Consider the following 23,506-nt stretch of genomic DNA (forward strand, 5'->3'; position numbering starts at 1 on the left):
AGGAAGGAAAAAAACGAAAAAGGGGGGGGGGGAAACCAAGGAGGGAGAGGACTAATAAAGGAGAAGAGGGGCAAAGCAGACGTAAGAGGGAATGAGAGGAGGCAGAGGAGGGAAATGCAAAAGGACTCGGGGGAGAGAAGGGGGCAGGGAGAGGGGAGGTGGGGAAAAAAGAGGATGGAAGGGGGGGATAGGGAGCCCGGGAAAAGGTCAGAGGAAAGGAGGGAAAGTGAAGATCAGAGTTGATAGGAGGGATAAATGGAGGGAGAGAGGGCATCATCCGGGAGGGGGAGTTGACAGAAGCCACCTTGGGAAAGGAGATGAAAGGTGTAGAGATGGAGGGTAGGGGGGACACAACAGTCAAGACGTGGCAGGGGGCGGGGATTGGTGAGGAGAGGAGCAACCAGGGGGTGAGGGGGATCAAGGAAGTGGGAGGTGTAGAGGATGTGGATATGTTTGAGAAATAGGAGTAGATGGGGGAAAGGAATGAGATCATAGAGGTTCCGCGTGGTGGACGGGAGGCAAATACGGAAGGCGGGGCAGAGTGCATGATGCTCAAAGATCTGGAGGGACTTATAGAATTTGGGGGGGGGGAGTCAGATATCCAGGCAGGACTGGCATAACAGAGGATGGGACAGATTAAGGATTTGTAGGTGTGGAGGATGGTAGAGGGGTGTAACCCCCATGTCCAGCCAGAGAGGAATTTGAGGCGACCGAGGCAGTTGATGGCTTTGGATTGGATGGAGCGGAGATGAGGGATCCCGGTGAGGTGACGGTCAATGGTGAAGCCAAGGTAGGTGAGGGTGGGGGTGAGGTGGATGGGACGGGTGCAGACAGTAAGGGAGAAATCCAGGAGCCAGAAGGAGCGAGTGGTACGACCTACGATGATTGCCTGGGTCTTGGAAGGATTGATTTTCAGGAGCCACTGGTTACACCATGCAGCAAAAAGGTCAAGGTGATTCTGGAGAAGGCGGTGGGACCGTTGGACGGCAGGAGCGAGGGCGAGGAATACGGTGTCATAAGCATATTGCAAGAGGTGTACTGGAGGAGGGGGTTGGGGCATATCTGCTGTGTACAGGAGGTAGAGGAGAGGGGAGAGGGCAGAGCCCTGGGGCACACGTGCAGAGGGATAGAAGGTGCGGGAATTGGCATTATGGATCGTAACATAGGAGGGGTGGTGGGAGAGGAAGGAGGCCATCAGACGGATGTAGTTGACAGGAAGGGCGTAGGTTTGGAGTTTAAACAGGAGACCGGGATGCCAGACATGGTCGTAGGCGGCGGGTAGTACCACCCTGAGCAGCGGATGACACAGAGGGAGGGGGCGTGGGTGTCACAGAGACTGTGGAATGTCGAGCCGAAATCCGTGTTGCCTCGGAGCCCGTCGGAGGCGGTGCAGGGAGCGGCGGGAAGTCATTAGCTGTCGATGGGGCGACAGTGATAGGGGAGGGGGAGTTGGGTTGGTTACAGCCGAAAGTGGCGCAGGGGTGGGGTGGACAGGGAGAGAAGGAAGGACGTGAAGGGGGGTGGACGATGAGCTCCATGTGATGGTGGTTGGAGCAGCGGAGGGAGACGTGAAAATGATAGTGGCGGTGGGTTGGGACATGGTGGCGGCGCGCGAGAAGGGCGGCGGCGGCCGCAGACGGCGGCGGCGGCGGCGGCGAGCACCGGCAGGCGGCGACCGAAAGGCGGCGGCGGCAGGCGGCGGTGGCAGGCGGCGACGGCGACGGCGGTGGCGACCAGGCGGCGGCGGCGCGGCAGTAGGTGGCGACGACGGCGGCGGCGACGGCAGCGACCAGCCGGCGGCAGCAGGCAGCGACCGAACGGCGGCAGCGGTGGCGGTGGCGGCGAGGAGGACCGGACGGCGAGCAGTAGTGACGGCGAGCAGACAACACGGCAAGGAAATGGTGGGGCTCTTCCACGTCGAAGATACACTCTGAGAGTAGCCCAGGCAGTTCGAGTCCACGATGAAGAAGTGAGGGAATCCAACCCTCGAGTGTACGATTTAAAAAGTAAACGCATAGTTGATTTAAAAGTGATGTGTTCAGCGACATAGCACGAGAAATGGACGTTCTACGACTATAGAAAATGTACATTTTGATAAATTTTCCTAAGATATTAATGGACAAGTCACTTTTGAATCGAGACCACGCTTTACTTTCTTAAACATTAAAGCTTGAGTCACCACAGCAGAATATAAGCTGCACGGTTCAGTCACAATAATGTGACCATCGTCTATTTTCGACGTCAGCGAGCAATAATCATTCATCTCCGGTAGATGGCAGCTCTAGGACTGGAGGGTATACAAAGAGTATCAAGGGAACGCGTAAAACAGTGCAGTCGTTGTCAAAATGAGGAAACCAAACGATGTATCTGACATGCGGAATGGCATAACCATTGCCTTTCAGGCCAAAATGAAAGCTTTTCCGAAACAGCTAAGTATGTAAACTGTTCACGTACCGCCATCCTTAAAGTACCATATTGAGCAAGCAAAATGGTACTCTATCCAAAACCGACGCCTAGCCAATTGTGCTCTGTCATGGCCCATAGATGACAGTGTGGACGACGGCTGAGAAGATGTGTACGGGAGGAAAGACGTGCAATTACTGAGCAACTGATCGCCCATTTGAACAAAGGGGCTATCAACACTGTCTCTTCAACAAATGTTCAGCGAACGTTGCTGCGTATAGGCCTCCACATCAGGCGCCTGGTTCACGCACTCATACTGACTACTGCTGTTCACCAGCGACGAAGACATATGTATCACACGACCGCTGCTGCACACTGGGTCTAGGTGTAGCGTCTTTGATTAGGAATGAAAACGTCATGAGTCCCGTGTTCGATACCAGACACCACTTAAATTTTGATTAATGATCAGAATTGATGGCCGAAGTCTTCCAGCATAAAAAGTGATTCTCGCTCTGACTACGGCCTCGTCAAAGAGGGCAGAGAAGACCACTCTCTTGTCTTTGGGGTGGGAAACTGCACTGAAGGCGGAAGATCAACGGCATCAGGGTGCAGAAGGCAATGCAGACCATTGCATAACGTGTATCCATAGGACACGTGAATTGTAACTGAAAAAGTGTCATGATGATTTCTCCATTGACAAAAGATACCAGAACGCTCCTGTACTCGAATCTCTGGGAGGGGGCTGCCAAAGGAGAGCTGGTCATGAGAAAGAGATTCAATAAGCAACGAAAGTATATCGTTCTGCAAGACAGGGCGTAGAACGTAAAGAGCTCGAACGTGGTAGGAAAGCTAGAAAATTTGAATAGGGAAATTCAAAGGCTCAACCAAGATAAACACTATGTGATCAAAGGTATCTGGACACCTGGCTGGAAATGACTTACAAGTTCGTGGCGCCCTCCATCGCTAATGCTGGAATTCAAGGTGGTATTTGTCTGCCCTTAGCCTTGATGACAGCTTCCACTCTCGTAAGCATACGTTCGATCAGGAGCTGGAAGGTTCCATGTGGAATGGCAGCACATTCGTCACGGAATGCCGCACTGAGGAGAGGTATCGATGTCGGTCGGTGAGGCCTGGCACGAAGTCGGCGATCCACAACATCCCAAAGGTATTCTATAGGATTCAGGTCAGGACTCTGTGCAGGCCAGTTGATTACAGGAATGTTACTCTCGTGTAACCTCTCTGCGACAGGACGTGCATTATGAACAGATGCTCTATTGTGTTGAAAGACACAATCGCCATCCCCGAATTGCTCTTGAAATTTGGAAGCAAGAAGGTTGAAAGCTGGCTACACTGAGTCACAGCGCCAGAGATTGCGCCAAAGATTATTATTCCGCCGCCTCCACTGGTGCAGTAGTAGTTCAGAGGATGTCGAGGGCAGTTGTTGTTCTGTTGGGCGAGAGAGTAGATGCTGTTCGGTTGGTGTAATGTATAGATGGAAGATGTTGAAATTGTCGCAATGTATTTGAGAAAGGAGATGGGCTTTTGATTTATGATGCTGGTGTAATGGAAAATTTTCGTCTCATGGCAGCGCAGACAGCGGTACGCCACCACGCGCTAGCGACAATCCCCCTAGCACTCAACGACCTGCCAGGCCGGTAATCGAGGGACAAGCGAGTCACGTTGCCACAGTCGACACGCGCGCTGAGCCTAATCGACTCTGCAGGATGCCGAGGATGATGTGTCCCATCGACAAAAGGCGAGCTAATCCGATGTCTGGCGCCGGCAGGCGCGCATTCCGACGCAGAGGCGAATGGGAAGAATAGGGCTGTCCTATGTTCCGCTAAGGCTCAATGGATTTCTGTGTCAGGGGGCGGGTTGCATGTCAAGTACAATGCCATCACGCCAGTCCCTGACAGCTGACTGTGGTCTGACCAGGATGAGGCGAAGGGTCGAGCTGGGGTCCAGAAGCTGCCAAAGATGCCGGATGTTGCCCAGACACCAGATGCTGCCAGAGATGAGAGGAAACGCCAGAGACGTCTTCCACACTTCTGCCACGTCATGCAGCGAGTGAGAGGCCATTCCACTCTGGCACAAATTGCTGTTCTTTAGTCCTACCAGTCATAGTTTGTGCATATGCATAAGTGCCATGTTCTCAATTCGTGTGACATTTTCAATTGTAAAATTGTCTCCCCAGGGTCCCTTGTGGAGGGAACTATAGGATACCTTTCTGTAATATCATTATGTAATATCTTTTTGTGTGTCTGTATGTATTAATTTAACTGTCTTGAATGTGAGATCTATGATTTTTCTGCACATTTATTAACACTCTCAACACTGTTTATGTGCATGTAGTTGTTTTTATGTCATAGAAAGTAATACACAAATTGACACAACTTTGGTAATAAGACACACAGATTACACATGTGATTTCTTGTTCATTGAGAATTTGAGAGTGTATGTGTTTCATGATTGAGGCCAAATGCGCGATAGAACAGCGGTAAATCATTGAGCAGAGAACAGTTCATACTCCAGGACACTGTAGATGATTAGGGCATTAGACATCTCTGAGCTCAGGATATGATGTGAATGGGTACATTTCTTTGCCGCGCGGCCTTTTAACCACATATCAAGTGTTTTATGGAAGTCGTAGCAATGATCCCTAAGTCTAATGTAATTCATACTACTCATAGCAATGTTTTCATGTACTCTTGCTGGCTTGCAGCTTTATGTGGGTGAATGACCCCTGGACAGAATGAGGTCAAGCTAGGATGTGTTTTAGCCATGGGAAATCCTGAGTGGCAATGTTACCTTTTTCACATATATATCTGCTATGAGGATGAGTTCTCCTACTATTTTCCATGATTTCTTCTGGTTCGTGTCACACTAAACAATACTGAAGTGAGACACTACCCTTGCAGAAATCAACAGCAGGTACGGGGCTGGGAGAGAGGACAAGTTACTCTCGCACCTATTTTTCGCATATCGAAAATTATTAAAGATTTTGTTACAACCAGACGCACCTTGAGCGAGATTCCAGAAAGCTAACGGCCTGAGCAGACGTTAATGGAGCCTGGTAGGGCGCTAAAAGCATGATATATTTTTATGATTCTTAGCTCGTAGAAACAGCTTGTTGGGAGCTGAAAACAATTGGCATGGAGCCCATTCCTTAGTAAATATTGCTAGACAGCCCCACACCAGTACAGGGCAGACAGGTTGCGCCTCATCAAGACAAGTCTCCAGTAGAACAATGCTCCGCAACCTGCCACAGCGCCAGATTCACATGTTTTCGTGTTTGACGACAGTGCAAGTAGGCCAGTGAACCACTTTCCTCGGCCGCCTCGGTTGTATAAGGAAAATCCGGCGTCTGAGAAACATTTAGATATAGATTCTTTATTACACCTCATAGCTAGAACTAACAAGCTCCTAGGCACAGGCGATTTGGATAAAGTTCTTTGAGATTGTATCTGTTCACTTGTTGCCATGGGAAGAAGCACTTTTAGAGACGCATGTTTATTAACTCTTGCCCTGGTTCGACATCAATTTTGCTGTCGTGTGCAAGAGGAGATTTAGCGCCTCTAGTGATCTTCGATTGGCTCAAGAAAGGGTGAAGGTGGCATCATTCGTGCGCTTTGTGGGAAAACGGAATTTTTTTCTGGAGAAGTGCGAAACATTCGGGTGCGGGACTTGGGTGTGGTATACACTTCTGGTCGAAGCTCTGACATGTGTGGTTGGTACTTGGGACATGTCCTAACTTCACTTGCGAGTAGTTTGGACTGGGGAACCTTTGGTGAAGTTCTTACTATACCGACAGTGTGACTTAAAACCTCTCAGTCTCCTCGTTTGCCGAGGGCACACTTATTGGTTTTTGTTTACCAGTGTTGACGTTTGGTATCTTTGCACGCTTTGTCGTATAAGTGATCGAAATTGTTCCTTGGTACAACCAGCAAATGGGTGTGTCACACACTGAAAGCTATCGTGACTTCAGGGCTCTGGTAGAGAGTAAATTGCGATCCATCTGTGTGATCACTAGACCGTGTGATTTTTGCATTTGTTTCGTGGTCGCGATCGATTCACGGGTGCCGCCTCCACGTCTCACCTCCGCCGCACACATCCCGCCATCTGCAAGTCACATTGCCACACGCAGTAAACAGGTTAATGCACTGATGCTCCGGCATTGTCAGGGCACACAGATCTCAATCGTCACTTCCTGTCAGCTGCACCGATGTAGAGAAACTTCAGTAGGTTTGATCAATCAAAGTCTGCTCAGGGTCAGATCGATTCAGCCTACGTTATCCACATTTTTAGGGCCAGAGTACTTGACTTACTGATCACCTAGTTAAACTGTCATTGCCAACCAAGATCTACCCAGTGAAGTAGTAAGTAACCTGTTAGTTCTTCAGGGAATTGAATCTATAACACGTTTAGCATAATTTATGTCTCGTTTGAAAAGGTAAATGTTGTTAGTACACCAAATGTTGACAACGTTCTCAATCAATTAAATCGTCCCACCACAGTTACCATTCAACTGTCTTGTCCTTACCTTTTTTCTTTTTCAAATGCCATGAAGAGCACAGGGTGCAACCAGCTGCAAGTGGTTGCTCACGTCGGTACCAGTGATGTGTGTCACTTTGGATCAGAAGAGATTCTCTCTGGTTTCGAGCGGCTAACAGCAGGGGTAAAGACTGCCAGTCTTGCTTGCAAGATGAAAGCAGAGCTGACCATTTGCAGAATAGTCGACAGGACTGATTGCGGACCTCTGATACAGAGCCGATTGGAGGGTCTGAATCAGAGGCTCAGACTGTGTAGGCTGCAGATTCCCCGACTTGCGCCAAAGGGTGGTTGTGTTTCAGGTTCCGCTGAATAGGTCAGGTGTCCACTACACACAGGAGGCGGCTACACTGGTAGCAGAAGCTGTGTGGCGTGGACTGGGCGATTTCTTAAGTTAGAGTGTCTCGGAAAAACACAAGAAGGGCTTCAGTCACAAAGGGCACAGGCTGAACACAGGAAGAATGTAGATACAGGAACCATTGGTATAACAGTTGTAAATTGTCGTAGCTGTGTTGGGAAAGTACCAGAGCTCCAAGCGCTAATAGAAAGCACTAATGCTCAAATCGTTATTGGCCCTGAAAGCTGCATAAAGCCAGATATAAGCTCAGCCGAAATTTTTGCGAAGAACCTAACGGTGTTCCGAAAGGATAGGCTAAACACGGTTGGCGATAGCGTGTTTGTTGCTGTCAGAAGTAGTTTAACTTGTCGCGAAATTGAAGTAGATACTTCCTGTGAGTTAGTATGGGCAGAGGTCATTGTCGGCAACCGGAATAAAATAATAATTAGATCCTTTTACCGACCTCTCAGTTCAGATGATACAGTTACTGAAAGGTTCAAACACGTATCCGACTCATACGATAATAGTTGGTGGTGACTATAATTTACCGTCGATATGTTGGCGAAAATACATGTTTAATTCCGGAGGTACCCATAAAATATCATCAGAAATTGTGCTAAACGCATTCTCTGAATATTATTTCGAGCAGTTAGTTCATGAGTCCACGCGAATAGTAAACGGTTGTGAAAACACATTTGACCTCTTAACAACAAATAATCCTGAGTTAATAACGAGCATCAAAACTGATATAGGGAATAATGGACACAGGGTTGACGTAGCGAGACTTAATATTGTAATGCCCAAATCCTCGAAAAATAAGCGAAAAGTATGCCTATTCAAAAAAGCAGATAAAAATGCACTATACGCCTTCCTGAGAGACAATCTCCACTCATTCCAAATTAACAATATAAGTGTAGACCTGATGCGGCTTAAATTCAAAGAAACAGTATCAGCAGCAATTGAGAGATTTATACCAAATAAACTAACAAACGACGGAGCTGATCCTCCTTGGTACACAAAACGGGTTAGAACACTGTTGCAGAAACAACGAAACAAACATGCCAAATTTAAACAGACCCAAAATCCTCAAGATTGGCGATCCTTTACAGAAGCTCGAAATTTAGCGCGGAGTTCAATGCGAGACGCCTTTAACAATTTCCACAACGAAACTTTGTACCGAAACCTGGCAGAGAATCCAAAGAGAAAAGAAGACGAAGTAAATATTCCAGAATTCGAGTAACGTAGAAGTAAATATCCTTGGAGTAGTGAAGCAACTAAAATCACTTAATAAAAGCAAGTCATCTGCTCTAGACTGTATACCAATTAGGTTCCTTTTGGAGTATGCTGATGCATTAGCTCTATACTTAACAATCATATACAACCGTTCGCTCAACGGAAGATCCGTACCCAAAGACTGGAAAGTTGCACAGGTCACACCAATATTCAAGAAAGATAGTAGGAGTAATCCTCTAAATTACAGGCCCATAGCGTTAACGTCGATATGCAGCAGGATTCTAGAACATATATTGTGTTCGAACATTATGAATTACTTCGAAGAAAACGGTCTATTGACACACAGTCAACATGTGTTTAGAAAGCATCGTTCCTGTGAAACACAACTAGCTCTTTATTCACATGAAGTGTTGAGTGGTATTGACAAGGGGTTTCAGATTGATTCCGTATTTCTGGATATCCGGAAGACTTTTGACACTGTACCACACAAGCGGCTCGTAGTGAAATTGCGTGCTTATGGAATATCGTCTCAGTTATGTGATTGGATTTGTGATTTCCTGTCAGAGAGGTCACAGTTCGTAGTAACTGACAGAAGTCACCGAGTAAAACAGAAGTGATTTCTGGCGTTCCCCAAGGTAGTGTTACAGGCCCTTTGCTGTTCCTTATCTGTATAAACGATTTGGGAGACAATCTGAGCAGCCGTCTTCGGTTGTTTGCAGATGACGCTGTCTTTTATCGACTAATAAAGTCATCAGAAGATCAAAACAAATTGCAAAACGATTTAGAAAAAAATATCTGGATGGAGCGAAAAATGGCAGTTGACAGTGAATAACGAAAAGTGCGAGGTTATCCACATGAGTGCTAAAACTTCTGTTGCACGATAAATCAGTCTAATCTAAAAGCCGTAAATTCAACTAAATACCTAGGTATTACAATTACGAACAACTTAAATTGGAAGGAACACATAGAAAATGTTGTGGGGAAGGCTAACCAAAGACTGCGGTTTATTGGCAGGACACTTATAAAATGTAATAGAACTACTAAGGAGACTGCCTACACTACGCTTGTCCGTCCTCTTTTAGTATCCTGCTGCGCGGTGTGGGATCCTTAGCAGATAGGACTGACGGAGTACATCGAAAAAGTTCAAAGAAAGGCAGCACGTTTTGTATTATCGCGAAATATGGGAGAGTGAGTCACAGAAATGATACCAAATTAGGGCTGGAAATCACTAAAACTAAGGCGTTTTTCGTTGCGACGGAATCTTCTCACGAAATTCCAATCACTAACTTTGTCCTCCGAATGCGAAAATATTTTGTTGACGCCGACCTACATAGGGAGGAACGATCACCACTATAAAATAAGGGAAATCAGAGCTCGCACGAAAATATATAGGTGTTTATTCTTTGCTCGCGCTATACGATATTGGAATAATAGAGAACTATGAAGGTGGTTTGATGAATCCTCTGCCAGGCACTTAAATGTGATTTGCAGAGTATCCATGTAGATAAAGAAATAGTAGCACTGACATGTAACAAAATTTAGTTGAAACTTATGAAACGGATGTATAAACATTTTCTTTCTCACACAGCCACTTACCACACACAGAAACATTTTACTTTGTAGTATGTAGCTATGACACGAAAATTGGCACATGTATACCACATATGCTTTGATATCTCGTCAAAATGCCCTCCCCGAGTTCTAAGTAGTTCTCCAGTGAACCAAAAATTGCTTCATTATCCACTTGGCAACAGATAATCGATCTAACTGACGGCACGACACAACAGCAACTATGTCATCATCATCATCAGCCAATTCAATCATTAAATGATGTGGCCTCTTCGAGTCGTGGATTCAGGTAGGCTTTCAGCAGTCTTCTCCAAGTGGGACGGTCTTGGGGAGTTCTCTGCCAGGTGTTACCAGCGATCTTCTTGATGTCTTTGTCTCATCTGTGTGGTGGTCTTCCTCTAGGCCTCCGGTGCTCTCTCGGACTCCACTCCAGTACTAGCTTCGTCCATCTGTTGTCTTTTCTTCTTGCGACGTGGCCAGCCCACTGCCGTTTCAAGGAACCTACTAAGATGTCATTAACCTTCGTCACAGACCGGATGTCATCTGCCCTTTTCCTGTCCTTTCTTGTATAGCCCAGAATTGATCTCTCCATGGCTCTCTGTGCTGTCCTAAGTTTCCCTTTTGTAAATGAGTTCAGTGTCCATGTCTCGCAGCCATACGTCATCACAGGAAGAATGCATTGATCAAATACTGATTTCTTCAGATTTACTGGCATTTTTGATCTGAATATTGTTGAATTCTTCCAAAATGCTTGCCAGCCAAGCTCGATGCGTCGATAGATTTCTGGCCTTATGTCTCCCTTCATATTAATAATCTGGCCAAAGTAGACATATTCACTGACCTCTTCTAATAGACTGTCCTTGTCTTTCACATCTCCAGCTGGGACCCATCTGTTGGACATTACTTTTGTTTTGGAAAGGTTCATGTTCAAACCAACCAGCTGACATTCCGATGCTAGATCTGTAACTAGGTTTTGGAGCACTGCGAAGTCTCTGGGCAGTAAGGCAGTATCATCAGCAAATCTCAAGTTGGTAAGCCTTCTTCCATTAATTCTAATTCCCTTACCTTCCCAGCTCAGCTTTGACATAGCCATTTCCAATACAGCAGGTAACAGTTTTGGGGAGATGGGATCGCCTTGCTTGACACCCCTCATGATGCGGAATTCTTGAGTTGATTCGCCGATGTTATCATAAGCTGAAGAATTCTCGTATTTCCTGAGCATTTCAATGTATGCTGCTCCCACTCCTTGCTCACTCAAAGCTTGGCTAACGGAGTCAAATGCCTTTTCAAAGTCAACAAAGGCAATGCAGAGAGCAGTTGGTATTCATTCGCTCTGCTTATCACTTCGCTAACGATCAGAATGTGGTCAATAGTGCTAGGGTGGAGTCTAGGATGGAACTAATTCTGTTTAACAAGATCTTTGTGAAAATTTTGTACAAAATTGAGAGCAAGCTGATCGGACGGTAGTTTTTAATATTGTGGATACTTACTTTCTTGTGTATCAAAATAATCTTAGCCTTGTTCCACGATAATCGGATTGAAGCATAGTACAGCAGGAAGTAAATACTTTTGCCAAGTGATTTATTGTTACCTCTCCTGCCAGTTTGAGGATGTCAACACTGAGATCATCATCACCCTGCACTGTTCCCTTCTTCATGCTATCTAGAGCACACTTGACTTCCGATGGGAGTATATCTGGAACACTAGGTACCTCATTTAATTTAGATACACTCAAATTTTCCCTTGGATTGCTATACGAATTGCTATAAAAGTCTCTGATGAACTTCAAAACCTCCTCCTTTTCAGTGATTCGACTGTCATTTACATCGGGTGCGATAATGTGCTTTTTACCGATTGTGAGTTTGCGTTTGGCTGACTTTAAACTTGTCTTGTTCTCCAAGTTTGCTCGTAAGGTGTCTTCAGTGAATTTCTGTATGTCAGTTTTCATTTCTCTTCGCACTGCCTTACATAGTTCGGAATACGCTACCATGTCATGATCGGTTTGGATTTTCATTTCTCTCCTCTGTTGTAAAAGGGTTTCAGTTTTGACACTGAACTTCTTTGGTCGTTTATTTTTTTGGCATAGGCCACCGACTTCTTGTGCACTTGAAACAATCATTTCCGCCAAATCACCATATTTAGTTACGTGCACTTGCTTTGGAGGACTTCTTGGAATTTAGAGGAATGTTTTTGAGGTTGATTACCCTTCTCTCCCCTTTCATAAGTTTATTCCTTTCATTTCTTACATTGAGTTCGACCCTTGCTCTCACAAGACGGTGATCACTGCCAGTGTTGTCCTGATTTAGCACATTAGCGTCTTTTACACTCTGCGGAATGTTTGACAGAATAAAGTCTATCTCATTTTTGACACTGAAATTTGGGCTCCTCCATTTTCGATCAGGGTGCTTCTTAAAGAACGTATTCATGAAGGACATATTGGTGTACTCAGCGAACTGGACTAATCTCTCACCTCCATCGTTTCGGTCGTCAATCCCATAGTTGCCCACCACTGTGTTGCTTTGTTTCTTGGTGCCAACTTTTGCATCGAAATCGCCAATGACCATCTGGAAGTGACAATCGCTACCTTTTTTAATGTGCTATCCAGACTTTCATAAAAGGATTCAATTTCTTCATCAGGGTGTCTTGAGGTGGGAGCGTACACCTCAACAATCTGTATTTTATACCTATTCGGCACCTTCAGGACCATTCGAGCTGTCCGGCTGGAAGTTCCTTCTAAGACAGATACTCTATAAGCAATATTCTTGTTGATTAAGAAGCCAACTCCATTGAGTTTTATTATTTTAAACATAGCTGCGTAACAGCAAAGGTTCCACGTAATTAGATTAAAAACAGCCGACCAGTTGCAAAGGATAAAGTAATCTTTACCTAGGTTTCGATAGGTTTAAACCTATCTTCTTCAGAAGACGGCAGTATTACTTTAACATGGAGTGATACGTCGTTGCCGTCTTCTGAAGAAGATAGGTTTAAATCTATCGAAACCTAGGTAAAGATTACTTTATCCTTTGCAACTGGTCGGCTGTTTTTAATCTAATTCCATTGAGTTTTCCTTCTGAGTCACCACAAAAGTAAAACAAGTTGCCAGAGAGTAAACGGAGACAGTCTTCCCCTTTTCGGCGTACTTCGCTTAAACCAACAATACTCCAGTTGATGTTTGTAAACTCTTTCGCGATCTCTTCTAGTCTGTCGTTGCCTATTACAGAGCGACAGTTATATGTAGAGACTTGAAGAGTCTGTATCTTCTTCTCAGCACCTCTTGGTTAACATTAATGTCATACAACATAACTCGAAGGTGAGAAGCATAATCGCCACTCTTGCTTCAGAACGGATTGGCGATATAATTTCCAGGCCGCCCCTGACATAGGGTACAGACGCCTTTGGTAGGCCGCTCCACTAGATTACAGACGCCACCACGTTGCTAGTTTTGGTCCACCTCGGGTATTTCATTTCCCCGGTACCACCCATATCTGAGAGGCTTTCCCCTATCCGCCACCTGGGGAGGCGCCCGATGGGGGACTAGCAACCCCACATGGGAGCAACTATGTAATGATCACTAAATTACTGCAGGGCTTTCACAGTGTTATAATTATCATTAGCAGTGGTAGTAGTAGTAGTTGTCAGACATAAAGCTTTGGCAGCCTGAGGTCTTCCAATTTCTACCATTTCAGGAGTAAAGTGTCCAGTAATGAAGCAATTTACGAACAGTAAGGGCAAGTGAAACTTCCTGGCAGATTAAAACTGTGTGCCGGACCGAGACTCAAACTCGGTCCCTTTGCCTTTCGCGGGCAAGTGCTCTACCAACTGAGCCACCCAAGCACGACTCACTCCCCGTCCTCACAGCTCTACTTTTGCCAGTACCACGTCTCCTACCTTCCAAACTTTATAGAAGCTCTCCTGCGAAACTTGCAGAACTAGCACTCCTGAAAGAAAGGATATTGCGGAGACATGGCATAGCTACAGCCTGGGGAATGTTTCCAGAATGAGATATTCCAGTAAGGGCAAGTATTTTAAATCAGTTGCATTTAACTGGGGTGTTGAATGTGGGCGAAGCTAGAGCCTCTAGAGAGAGGAGTGGTGCGGAGGAAGCAATTTTGTAACAAATGGCTATCCTCAATGTGGATACTTAGCTTCCTTTCTGAAGAGGTGTTACAGGTAGTACACTCGGTACACTGGCTAAGTATTTCATCCTTCTTAACCAATACTGTTTTAGAAATAAGCAAAAAAAATAGTTCATTATATAATAAAATATCTGCAGGCACTATCTTTCCTTATTCTAAACAAAACTGTTCAAACAAAACTCTTTTTCATTTTAAAAGTTGATTATGCACTAATTTTTCTAATGTTGGACGTTGGAGGGGAGCCCTGGGAGCACACAAAAGTGCCGCAACACGACGTAGCATGAACTCGACTAATGTCTGAAATAGTGCTGGAGGGAACTGATAGCATGAATCCTTCAGGGATGTCCATAAAGCCGTTAGAGTACGAGTGGGTGGAGATCTCTTCCGAGCAACACATTGCCAGGAATCCCAGATAAGCTCAATAGTGTTCATGTCTGGGGAGTTTGGGGCCAGCAGAAGTGTTTTAAACTCAGAAGAGTGTTCCTGGAGCCACTCAGTAGCAATTATGGACGTGTGGGGTGTCCTGCTGGAATTTCCCGTCGGAATGCACAATGGGTATGAATGGCTAAAAGTGATCAGATAGGATTCCTACGTACGTGTCACCAGTTAGGGTCGTTCCTAAATGTATCAGGGGTCCCATATCACTCCAACTGCATACGTCCCACACCATTACAGAGCCTTCACGAGTTTGAACAGTCCCCTGCTGACATGCAGCGTCCATGGATTCAAGAGGTTGTCTCCAAAACCGTACACTTCTATCCGCTCAATACAATTTGAAACGAGACTCGTCCGGCCAGGTAACACTTTTGCAGTCGTCAACAGTCCAATGTCGCTGTTGATGGGCCCAGGCGAGGCGTAAGGCTTTGTGTCGTGCAGTCATCAACAGTACACGAGTGGGCCTTCGGCTCCGAAAGCCAATGTCGATGATAATTCGTAGAATGGTTCGCACGCTAACACTTACTTGTTGATGCCCCAGCACTGATATCTGCAGCGATTTGCGAAGGGCTGCTTTTCTGTCACGTTGAACGACTCCGTTCAGTCATCGTTGGTCCCGTTCTTGAGGATCTTTATCCGTCCGCAGCGATGCGGAGAATTGATATTTTAACGGATTCCTAATATTCACAGTAGGCTACACTCGTGAAATGGTCCTACAGGAAAATCCTCACTTCATCGCTGCCTCGGAGATGCTGTGGCCCATCGCTCGTGTCCCGTTTATAACACCACTTTCAAACTCACTTAAATCTTAATAACCAACCACTATAGAAGTAGTAACGGATCTAACAACTGCGTCAGATAGTTGTTGTCTTATAGAGGCGACCGCAGCGCCGTATTCTGCCTGTTTATATACCTCTGTATTTGAATACGCATGCCTATACCAGTTGCTTTTGTGTTTCAGTATGTATGATTGCGCTCAGTGGTAATGGCCGCAGAAAGGTAGGGAAGCACTGAGGTAGGACAGTTCACCTCGTGTGTTCGAATTGGAAATTTATAACTAAAGTTTCTTTCTATTAGACAACGCACAAACTCCCTGAGTGTAAAAAAATTGGCGTATGGATAATTACTATTCTCAGAAACCTGTTTTACTGAAATGAATATGTTTTAGTTTGTGGAGTGCTCTGACTTCCATTTTATATCAATAGGCTCGCTCCTTAATTGCGTGGTTCTAAATTCACTCAGCATAAAAAATCGCTATATACACTCCTGGAAATTGAAATAAGAACACCGTGAATTCATTGTCCCAGGAAGGGTAAACTTTATTGACACATTCCTGGGGTCAGCTACATCACATAATCACACTGACAGAACCACAGGCACATAGACACAGGCAACAGAGCATGCACAATGTCGGCACTAGTACAGTGTATATCCACCTTTCGCAGCAATGCAGGCTGCTATTCTCCCATGGAGACGATCGTAGAGATGCTGGATGTAGTCCTGTGGAACGGCTTGCCATGCCATTTCCACCTGGCGCCTCAGTTGGACCAGCGTTCGTGCTGGACGTGCAGACCGCGTGAGACGACGCTTCATCCAGTCCCAAACATGCTCAATGGGGGACAGATCCGGAGATCTTGCTGGCCAGGGTAGTTGACTTACACCTTCTAGAGCACGTTGGGTGGCACGGGATACATGCGGACGTGCATTGTCCTGTTGGAACAGCAAGTTCCCTTGCCGGTCTAGGAATGGTAGAACGATGGGTTCGATGACGGTTTGGATGCACCGTGCACTATTCAGTGTCCCCTCGACGATCACCAGTGGTGTACGGCCAGTGTAGGAGATCGCTCCCCACACCATGATGCCGGGTGTTGGCCCTGTGTGCCTCGGTCGTATGCAGTCCTGATTGTGGCGCTCACCTGCACGGCGCCAAACACGCATACGACCATCATTGGCACCAAGGCAGAAGCGACTCTCATCGCTGAAGACGACACGTCTCCATTCGTCCCTCCATTCACGCCTGTCGCGACACCACTGGAGGCGGGCTGCACGATGTTGGGGCGTGAGCGGAAGACGGCCTAATGGTGTGCGGGACCGTAGCCCAGCTTCATGGAAACGGTTGCGAATGGTCCTCGCCGATACCCCAGGAGCAACAGTGTCCCTAATTTGCTGGGAAGTGGCGGTGCGGGCCCCTACGGCACTGCGTAGGATCCTACGGTCTTGGCGTGCATCCGTGCGTCGCTGCGGTCCGGTCCCAGGTCGACGGGCACGTGCACCTTCCGCCGACCACTGGCGACAACATCGATGTACTGTGGAGACCTCACGCCCCACGTGTTGAGCAATTCGGCGGTACGTCCACCCGGCCTCCCGCATGCCCACTATACGCCCTCGCTCAAAGTCCGTCAACTGCACATACGGTTCACGTCCACGCTGTCGCGGCATGCTACCAGTGTTAAAGACTGCGATGGAGCTCCGTACGCCACGGCAAACTGGCTGACACTGACGGCGGCGGTGCACAAATGCTGCGCAGCTAGCGCCATTCGACGGCCAACACCGCGGTTCCTGGTGTGTCCGCTGTGCCGTGCGTGTGATCATTGCTTGTACAGCCCTCTCGCAGTGTCCGGAGCAAGTATGGTGGGTCTGACACACCGGTGTCAATGTGTTCTTTTTTCCATTTCCAGGAGTGTACATGATTAACGTTACCTGGTTCCTATCTCACTGAAATAATTGGGTTTTCTTAGATGTGATGACCTTCTCATTCCTTTGTTTGACGATTATTCGTGACGAATCAACCCTTTTCGTTTTATTAACTTCTAATGCATCAAATCCCACAATTGTAGCTGATCATATAATTAATTATACTTCTTTGCGTATAGAACTTTAGTGAACGTTTATCATGATGTAACGACTCTTTTTGATGTGGAGATGGATTTCTATTCAGTAAACATTCGGTTACGGGAACTGACTTCTAGCTGATTCATCTATTCATTTTCTACACTCCCACAAAACTAGCGATATGTATTAAATGAATATGATATTACATTCTCAAAGATCCTCTCTCATAGTAGTATTATCCAAGTTATATATTGTCCCTTAGTACGAGGAATAAGTCCATAAAGAAAGCGTTGATATCATACGATCGTTGAGTGACTATTTTCTGTGCCATATTAACAAGAGCTTTCATTTAATACTGGTTCAGTGCGACTTTGCACATATGGTGAACGACAATACTGTTTTTATAAGAATAGCGGGAGTAGAGCATTTTATAGCAATTGCCTGAATAATCTCGGTAAACAAACAAAAATCCATTTAAATGACGAAATACGTTAGTCCAACCTTACTAAGGGTATAAGCCAGCCTTTGCAGCGCTCATGTTATGTCTGAGCAAGTACTAGCAAATAGGAAGCTTATCCTCCTTGGCCGGCCGATGTGACCGAGCGGTTCTAGGCGCTTCAGCCCGGAACTGCGCTGCTGCAACTGTTGCAGGTTCGAATTCTGCCTCGGGCATGGGTTTCCTTAGGTTAGTTAGGTTTAAGTAGTTCTAAGTCTAGGGGCTAATGACCTCAGATGTTAAGTCCCATTGAGTTTAGAACCATTTGAACCTTACCCTCCTTCACAATTATATGACGTTTTGAATACAATAATTTTGGGCACTGAGCACGTCGTTATAACCTACTAAAGTACTAACCGTAATTTGTAATGACGCGTCCCTTTACCCAAAATTATTTTGTTCAAAATGTTACCGACTGTGGAAACCTCCGAACTTATATAAATGATATTGGCTTCTAAAAGTAATGGACCTCTTTCGTGTTGTGACCGGTGCTATGATTCATAGTCAGTGTAGTATTGGCATAATCAGGCAGTAAGCTGTATAATGTGTATTGTGCAATTTTTTTTTCTCCCACATTTGTTACGCAAAGCAATTAGCGTAATGACCTAAGGCATTGAAATAGAGCATTGTTTTGTTGCTGTTTTTCTATGTGTGTGATTTTGTGTCTCTTTTTGTGGTAATTTTGTAGACTGTGTGTCAAATTTTGTGTGTGAATGCGGAGTGAGGAAAATAAATTATGATTAGGTAGTGATAGTGCAGTAATTAATCGAGCCAGTAGTGCGATATCTTGAGAGTGATGAATTTATCAACTCACTGGAGAGCAACGAGCTTACTTAAGAGAAGTTATGGCAGGCCAGGACATGTTTGTTGGCATGGTGGAGATGATGGACAAGGTGAAATACTTACGTCAGGAAGTGCGAAGGAGAGTGGTGGCCAGTTGGCCCACGACAGAGAGAGTGATACAGCCATTAGCCAGGAAGCGTGGTCCCCCAAGTCACGTTCAGAGCAGACTTACGACGGTGTGGATTCGTCGACGACTTGTCAGGCACGGCAGGTAGGAAAGGAGCTCAACCACCTCTCAACTTGTGGGTCAATGTTTTGCGAAACAAGGGTTTCGACGCTTATTCGTGATTTTAACATTTTTCAGACCTGGCATTGCAGCAATTCGAAGTACAATTAGCTTACACAGATAAAGTATTTGACGAGCGAAACAGGAGACTGGAGACGACATGAGGAACTTAATGCAGAAAGGAATTAGGAAAGTGATAAGTGTAGCAAAGGACTGATTGTACTAAGTGAGACTCCGCAGATTACGAGCACCTGCTGAAAAGTGATGCCTCCGAAATTTTAATCTGAAAACTCTTAGAGCGTTTAAATAAAATAAACGCTCTGCTGGTAGAGGGTTTCAAATTGTAGCGTGATGTATGGCGGTGTGTAACGTAATTATATCTGTAAATGAGGAACAGAGTGTTGGAATCGAGTTTCGAATTGGAAGGGCTCGTCCATACATGGAACAACTTCTCATTCGGCATGACAACGCCATACCATACACGAGTTCTGCGACATCCCCTACAATCTGACGCCTTGGTTTCACTGACATAAATCATCCCTCATCCGATATTCACCTATTTCCAAAACTTAAAAAACACCTTCGAGCACTTCATTTTGACAGAAATGAAGCGGTGCAAGAAGAGGTGAGGTTGTGGCCGCGTCAACAATATCAAACATCCTAAGGTGAAGGTATCAACAAATTGGTCACTCGTTAGGAGAAACGTGACTATGCTGAGAAATAAATATGTGGACATGAAGAACAAAGATGTAGAATATTAATAACGTTTGTTTTATTAAAAAACCTTAAGAGTTTTCACAAAAATTTGGAGGTATTAGTTTTCAGCACGCCTTCGTAAATCCGGATCTGCGAAAGCAGAAAGGTGTGGCTCCAGCGTATATATTCCAGATGGGTTTCACGTAATCGGAAGGCGTGTCACAACAAATCTTGATGAAAAAGTTGGGAGGGTGTACAGCTAGATGAGAGCGTGCAAGTGGTGAGAAACGCAGCCGAGCAAAGCGAGTGCAAAATTTTCTTAAAGATCACCGACACGGTAAGTCAGAGTTGGGAGATACGTACTCTAATTAATTCTTCGATACATTAAGTGAGGTATGTGGTACTGATCAAAATACTTGTGGTGCAATCAGAATTTGTAGCTGCCGGAGACTGTAATACTCCAGACTTGCTCGTAATTTATTTTCGTAACTTGCTTGATTCACGACAGTACGACGACCTGAAAGCGCATGCTCAGACGCAAATTCCATTATGTTTAGTGCTACGAAGTGACGAAGCACGTTTCTTGCCATCTCCAAAATGTTTGACGTGATAAATAAAGAATAAGAAGCGAGAGGTCTTGCAAACAAATGGATGAAAGCGTGAAAGTTATGCGGATGTTATCTACCCAACGCTGGTTGTGGCCACTAGAACATGGCGCCTGACCAGGGACGTGGTGTGTTCTGGGTCAGAGCGAGTAAGTTATATGCCAGACATACCGTGGGGCACGGACTTCATCACAAAAATGTTGCCACCTCTTCCCCCCCTCCCCTCACCAGCACCGAATTGACTACTCGTTGATGGAATTTTAGTATCACAACGATCACCTCAGGGGTATGTGTAGTCTGAGCATATTTGTACGTTTGAGTCCTGGTCCCAGCTATTAGTAGCATAGTTTCCCATTTCTGTTTTGCCGCGCAGGATTAGCCGAGCGGTCTGGGGCGCTGCAGTGACGGACTGTTAGGCTGGCCCCGGCGGAGGTTCGACTCCTCCCTCGGGCACGGGTGTGTATGTTTGTCCTTAGGATAATTTAGGTTAAGTAGTGTGTAAGCTTAGGGACTGATGACCTTAGCAGTTAAGTCCCATAAGATTTCACGCACATTTGAATTTGATTTCTGTTTTATATGCTGCTATCAGTTCTCTTACTGCTCTGTCTCTGTGTGAGTGTGGCTCTTTTAACATTCGCATGTTTACTATAAACGTTTTCTTTTTGGCTTGTTATATGTGTTGAGGGAGTGACCAATCAATACTTTTTTTGAGTTAGCGGCCTTCTGACTGGTTTGATGCGGCCCACCACGAGTTCCTCTCCTGTGCCAACCTCTCCATCTCAGAGTAGCACTTGCAGCCTGCATCCTCATTTATTTGATGGATGTATTCGAATCTCTGTCTTCCTCTACAGCTTTTAGCCTCTACAGCTCCCTCTAATACTATAGAAGTCATTCCGTGATGTCTTAACAGATGTTCTAGCATCCTGTCCCTGCTTCTTGTCAGTGTTTTCCATATATTCGTTCCCTCTTTGAATCTGCGCAGAACCCCCTCATTCCTTATCAGTCCACCCAATTTTCAACATTCGTCTGTAGCACCACGTCTAAGATGCTTCGATTCTCTTGTGTTCCGGTTTTCCCACAGTCCATGTGTCACTAGCTTACAATACTGTGCTCAAAACGTATATTTTCAGAACTTTCTTCATTAAATTAAGGCGTATGTAATAACTAAACGTTTTTATTTCCTTGGTATGATGCGGAAGGTAGTTTGTCTGTTTCTTTTGTTCGTGAATGCGGTTTTGTACTGTTTGGTCTCTTTTTTATTGTAAAGAGGAAGTATCTGAACTTTTTTGTTGACTTGAGAACGCCATGTAGATATAGGAGAGTTAGTTGGCTGTTCGTTGGAGAAATAGTGTTCATCAAATCACGTACGAAGAAGCTTAGCTCAGGCAATTAGAAGGACTTCTATAAGGGGACTAAGTAATAATAGTGTTTTATTTATTAAATATCTGATGCTACAAAAAATGGCTCTGAACACTATGGGACTTAACTTCTGAGGTCATCAGTCCCATCTAACTTAGAACTACTTACACCCAACTAACCTAAGGACATCGCACACATCCATGCCCGAGGCAGGATTCGAACCTGCGACCGTAGCGGTCGCGCGGTTCCAGACTGTAGCGCCTATAACCGCTCGGCCACCCCGGCCGGCTCTGATGCTACAGATGTAATGATGTTGGTATTTTTCAGAATGGAGTGAGGCATAAATATCATTTAGAAGAATGTCAAGGAGACCCGAGATGTCAGAACCTAGTTGATGTTACGAGCGACCAACAGAGAAAGGAAGGAACATCAGACAGATACGGATAACATACATAATTACCGTGTCCCCATCAGAAGCAATTTTGTAAATATGTTAGTAACTGCATGGTAAGGAAGGCATGTTGACGTCCTCATTTAAGGCCATCCGATGGTGTAATGTTTTATTCTAAGTGTGAAAACATTATTGACATTTCTATCAGGTTCCACAGCTTGTTTAGTTTGAATAAGGGTAATGGAGAGAACAGTTCAGATGCTCAACTTGCTCATTGATCGAGATGATGAAACATTCGCTGAGTGCTTACTTGCTGTCAAAGTTGTGAAGGTTCTTGTGCAAGACTTGATTTCATATAAATAAAGGACGGAGGAAACATAATGAAGAAGCAAAGAGATTTAGTTATGTGGAACGAGTATTCATCTAGTGTTTGAACTGGATAAGTCATCTCTTTGTACATAGTAGCTATTATCAGTAAATGTAAAGTCACTTGAGAATATCGAGGGTTGCACGGGGAAATATGACAAAGTGTAGATTAAAAAGTCTTGGAAATACCAACCTAAATTACTCTTCACCATGGACGTCCCCTAACAAAGCATGCCGCAAACTCGGAGTCCTCCCAATTTATCGTGCCCACTCTATTGACTAGCCGAAAGGCGCCATTCCTGTCCTTGCTCAAAAAGACGCTTCATCTTCAACAGACGCCTCGAGAATACTTTTTGGAGTCTCGTTTGCTGTGGTCGATCTGGTGTGCGTGTGCATGTTCCTCTGGAAAACGATTTTATATAAGTCAGCTTACACTGTCTGGTTGTGAGTAAATCAACGCTTTCATGTCGAGCTAATAATTATTAACGTTTATAGGGAGGTGCGATCGCCGTATCCACTTACAGAATGTTGACCATGTTCGTCGTTACTTTTACAATTGGATCTTCGTAATTTTCCGAAGTACACAGGTGGGCTTCAGTTCTTCTTGTTACAGTACTACTTGAAATAATAACTCAGACAAACTTTCAGTTAATAAAATAATACTATATTCATCTGTTCGATGCACATAAAAAATACATACTCTTCACTTATTCACATCGCCTAAAATGGCTGACTCGATTACGCGCCTTCCTTCACTAGCAGAGCGCGAATCACCGCCTCGTACTAAGGAAACGGAAAACAAGTTATCTTTTTTAATATCTGAAACTCAAAAATACTTGACGATAGCACAGCCTCTACGCTGGGCTACCTCTTCATCTTTTCTCTTTGCCTTTAAAGAAAACGAAAACATAAAAGTATGAAATGCAAAAGGTTTATCACAACGGACTCCACTCCTTAAATATTGCCATGTATGTTAAATGAAAGTGAAATTACGCTTCCCGAGAGGTCCCTCTCATAGTAGTAGGATTATC

This window comes from Schistocerca cancellata, chromosome 8, assembly GCF_023864275.1.
Source record: "Schistocerca cancellata isolate TAMUIC-IGC-003103 chromosome 8, iqSchCanc2.1, whole genome shotgun sequence".
Classification (NCBI taxonomy): Eukaryota; Metazoa; Arthropoda; class Insecta; order Orthoptera; family Acrididae; genus Schistocerca; species Schistocerca cancellata.